The sequence below is a fragment of the Procambarus clarkii genome, chromosome 69 (assembly GCF_040958095.1).
Source record: "Procambarus clarkii isolate CNS0578487 chromosome 69, FALCON_Pclarkii_2.0, whole genome shotgun sequence".
In the NCBI taxonomy this organism is placed as follows: domain Eukaryota; kingdom Metazoa; phylum Arthropoda; class Malacostraca; order Decapoda; family Cambaridae; genus Procambarus; species Procambarus clarkii.
The window spans coordinates 21,237,708-21,242,857 of record NC_091218.1 but is presented as its reverse complement, the minus strand read 5'-3'; positions in this window follow the sequence as shown (position 1 = coordinate 21,242,857).

Here is a 5,150-nt window from a genome sequence, read left to right as displayed (position 1 = left end):
CAAATACACCGTCACAATACCTCCATCACCCCAAATACACCCTCACTACACCTCCGTCACCCCAAATACACCGTCACTACACCTCCATCACCCCAAATACACCGTCACAATACCTCCATCACCCCAAATACACCCTCACTACACCTCCGTCACCCCAAATACACCGTCACTACACCTTCATCACCCCAAATACACCGTCACTACACCTCCATCACCCCAAATACACCGTCACAACACCTCCATCACCCCAAATACACCGTCACTACACCTCCATCACCCCAAATACACCGTCACTACACCTCCATCACCCCAAATACACCGTCACTACACCTCCATCACCCCAAATACACCGTCACAACACCTCCGTCACCCCAAATACACGGTCACTACACCTCCGTCACCCCAAATACACCGTCACAACACCTCCATCACCTCAAATACACCGTCACTACACCTCCATTCACCCCAAATACACCGTCACTACACCTCCATCACCCCAAATACACCGTCACTACACCTCCATCACCTCAAATACACCGTCACTACACCTCCATCACCCCAAATACACCGTCACAACACCTCCGTCACCCCAAATACACCGTCACTACACCTCCGTCACCCCAAATACACCGTCACAACACCTCCATCACCTCAAATACACCGTCACTACACCTCCGTCACCCCAAATACACCCTCACTACACCTCCGTCACCACAAATACACCGTCACTACACCTCCGTCACCCCAAATACACCGTCACAACACCTCCATCACCTCAAATACACCGTCACTACACCTCCATCACCCCAAATACACCGTCACAACACGCCTGGTCCGCTAGCCAGTACAGTGAAGCTAAAGAGAGAGAGAGGACAGAGAAGAGAGAACAAGGAACAGAGAACAATAGACACTATAACCAGAACCTCAAATGTCTTCACCCATCTCACTAGAGAAGTTGAGAGATGATTTGAAAATGACATTGTGGTAAAAGCTAAGGACCAATCACAGCTGTTTCTCAGCCGTGAGGTGAGAAACAACTAGTGAGATACATGTAATGAGATTGAGACAAGGGAGGAATTCTCATAGAGCTAAGCGAGGAATTCTCATAGAGCTAAGCGAGGAATTCTCATAGAGCTAAGCGAGGAATTCTCATAGAGCTAAGCGAGGAATTCTCATAGAGCTAAGCGAGGAATTCTCATAGAGCTAAGCGAGGAATTCTCATAGAGCTAAGCGAGGAATTCTCATAGAGCTAAGCGAGGAATTCTCATAGAGCTAAGCGAGGAATTCTCATAGAGCTAAGCGAGGAATTCTCATAGAGCTAAGCAAGGAATTCTCATAGAGCTAAGCGAGGAATTCTCATAGAGCTAAGCGAGGAATTCTCATAGAGCTAAGCGAGGAATTCTCATAAGGCTAAGCGAGGAATTCTCATAGAACTAAGCGAGGAATTCTCATAGAGCTAAGCGAGGAATTCTCATAGAGCTAAGCGAGGAATTCTCGTAGAGCTAAGCAAGGAATTCTCATAGAGCTAAGCGAGGAATTCTCATAGAGCTAAGCGAGGAATTCTCATAGAGCTAAGCGAGGAATTCTCATAGAGCTAAGCGAGGAATTCTCATAGAGCTAAGCGAGGAATTCTCATAGAGCTAAGCAAGGAATTCTCATAGAGCTAAGCGAGGAATTCTCATAGAGCTAAGCGAGGAATTCTCATAGAGCTAAGCGAGGAATTCTCGTAGAGCTAAGCAAGGAATTCTCATAGAGCTAAGCGAGGAATTCTCGTAGAGCTAAGCAAGGAATTCTCATAGAGCTAAGCGAGGAATTCTCATAGAGCTAAGCGAGGAATTCTCATAGAGCTAAGCGAGGAATTCTCATAGAGCTAAGCGAGGAATTAAACAAAAAGCTCTCAGTTTTTTTTATAAAACCAACGTGGAGACCAAGGTTGCCAGATGAAAGGCTGGAAGAAACAATGGATGACATTGTAGTCGCTGTAGAAGAGGTAAAAAGAAATAGGTAGAGGAACTAGATGTGACAAAATCATTGAGATTAGACTTAATATCATCACGGATGCTGAAGGAGGGTGCACAAGTACTTTGTCACTCACTCTCTAAAATGTGGCCTACGAGACGAAATGTTTCGGACTTGATCCACTATAGGACGTAACCCGTCGGTCTTGGACCACTATAGGACGTAACCCGTCGGTCTTGGTCCACTATAGGACGTAACCCATCGGTCTTGGACCACTATAGGACGTAATCCATCGGTCTTGGACCACTATAGGACGTAATCCATCGGTCTTGGTCCACTATAGGACGTAATCCATCGGTCTTGGTCCACTATAGGACGTAAACAATCGGTCTTGGTCCACTATAGGACGTAACCCATCGCAGCCCAAATAAGGAGGCATGCAGATACCACGTACGTGAGACCACTATGCAGCCCCAGCATGGCGCCTCATTACTGTACACCACGTACGTGAGACCACTATGCAGCCCCAGCATGGCGCCTCATTACTGTACACCACGTACGTGAGACCACTATGCAGCCTCAGCATGGCGCCTCATTACTGTACACCACGTACGTGAGACCACTATGCAGCCTCAGCATGGCGCCTCATTACTGTACACCACGTACGTGAGACCACTATGCAGCCCCAGCATGGCGCCTTATCATTGTACACCACGTACGTGAGACCACTATGCAGCCCCAGCATGGCGCCTCATTACTGTACACCACGTACGTGAGACCAGTATGCAGCCCTAGCATGGCGCCTCATCATTATACACCACGTACGTGAGACCACTATGCAGCCCCAGCATGGCGCCTCATCATTGTACACCACGTACGTGAGACCAGTATGCAGCCCTAGCATGGCGCCTCATCATTGTACACCACGTACGTGAGACCAGTATGCAGCCCTAGCATGGCGCCTCATCATTGTATACCACGTACGTGAGACCAGTATGCAGCCCTAGCATGGCGCCTCATCATTGTACACCACGTACGTGAGACCACTATGCAGCCCCAGCATGGCGCCTCATCATTGTACACCACGTACGTGAGACCAGTATGCAGCCCTAGCATGGCGCCTCATCATTGTACACCACGTACGTGAGACCACTATGCAGCCTCAGCATGGCGCCTCATCATTGTACACCACGTACGTGAGACCAGTATGCAGCCCCAGCGTGGCGCCTCATCATTGTACACCACGTACGTGAGACCAGTATGCAGCTCCAGCGTGGCGCCTCATCATTGTACACCACGTACGTGAGACCAGTATGCAGCCCCAGCATGGCGCCTCATCATTGTACACCACGTACGTGAGACCAGTATGCAGCTCCAGCGTGGCGCCTCATCATTGTACACCACGTACGTGAGACCAGTATGCAGCCCCAGCATGGCGCCTCATCATTGTACACCACGTACGTGAGACCAGTATGCAGCCCCAGCGTGGCGCCTCATCATTGTACACCACGTACGTGAGACCAGTATGCAGCTCCAGCGTGGCGCCCCATCATTGTACACCACGTACGTGAGACCAGTATGCAGCTCCAGCGTGGCGCCTCATCATTGTACACCACGTACGTGAGACCAGTATGCAGCCCCAGCATGGCGCCTCATCATTGTACACCACGTACGTGAGACCAGTATGCAGCCCCAGCGTGGCGCCTCATCATTGTACACCACGTACGTGAGACCAGTATGCAGCCCTAGCATGGCGCCTCATCATTGTACACCACGTACGTGAGACCAGTATGCAGCCCCAGCATGGCGCCTCATCATTGTACACCACGTACGTGAGACCAGTATGCAGCCCCAGTGTAACGGGGGGTGGGGGAAATAGCTCTATCTTGTCCATTATTCCACCCCCCAGTTAACTAACGAGGCCGGGGGAAACAGCTCTCTCTAGTCCGTTCTCCCGTCCTCAGTTAGCTAACTATTCTAGAGCACCCTCCAGAGTTCCTAAGGCAACCTCTCTCGTTCAACACCTTGTAACCTAGGTATTTGACTACCTAGGTGCTAAGACTACAAGGCGCCGTAACTGGACCAGCTACCCGAAACTCTAGAGAGAACTCTAGAATACAGAATCATTGCCACAAACGTATAAGAGAAAACGAAAGGAAAGAAATGAATAGTGAAGTAATTAGTGAGGGTTTGGGGTGAGAGGCAGAGAGGTGGGAGGGGCGAGGAGGGTCATTAGTTGAAAGTGAGAGTTTAGAGAGGGGGTGGAGGGAGAGGTGTAGATAGGTAGAAGTAGAAGAGTAGATAGTAGAAGTAGAAGAGTAGATAGTAGAAGACGAAATGCTGCCACCATCCATTCATGATCATTACATACAAGACAAGGAATGGAACTTGTCTGTATCAAAATATTCTCATGATCTGACCTCAGGTCACTTGGGGTCATTAACGCTTTGAGGTGTGAGATCTCAGGCAGACAACTGGCGCCTCTCAGATCTTTGTCTGTGACTCATGTACTCTATGTATGTATTAAACTAAACCAAACACTTTTACAGTGTTACATCTCCCCTTCTCCCCGAAATAAAGTTTTTGCAACACTGCTAAAGCAAGCTAGCTGTGTGCAACAACTTTATTAACGAAAAAAAAAAATACATCCTAGCTAAACAAATATACATCATCCTACTCTAAAAAAATGAAATATGTAGACAGACGTCCATTGTCTCTGGCTGGGCGACGTCACTGCTTGGTCTTGTAGATAGTCCTGTACCACATTTCTTCAACACAACTGCCTCCGTCGCTTCTCCGTCGTTAACGCACAACAACCCTTGGTCAACCCGAAAGCCGTTACTACTTGAACTGCGCACAGGACCGTGGAATTCGGTTGTCCCAGCTGATCTGTAATTGGCCCTACGTCAGTCACCATGAGAGACGTATATTGGGGTTCTTCACAGCTATAGGGACTACAAGTTTCGAGACCTCCATATAGTTGCCAACAGTAGAAATCCCATCCTACTCTTCTTCCTCCCTGTTGCTCCAGCACGCCTCCTTCAGAGAGCTACTTCTGACAGCCACATCAAGTCCGCATGACACAGGAAGAATCACTCAACAGAGCAACATGCTTGTAGGAGGGGCGGCCAGTTAAGGCAAACGATCCTGTCTTGCAATTACGCTCCATGCAATGATGCTGATACCAGCAA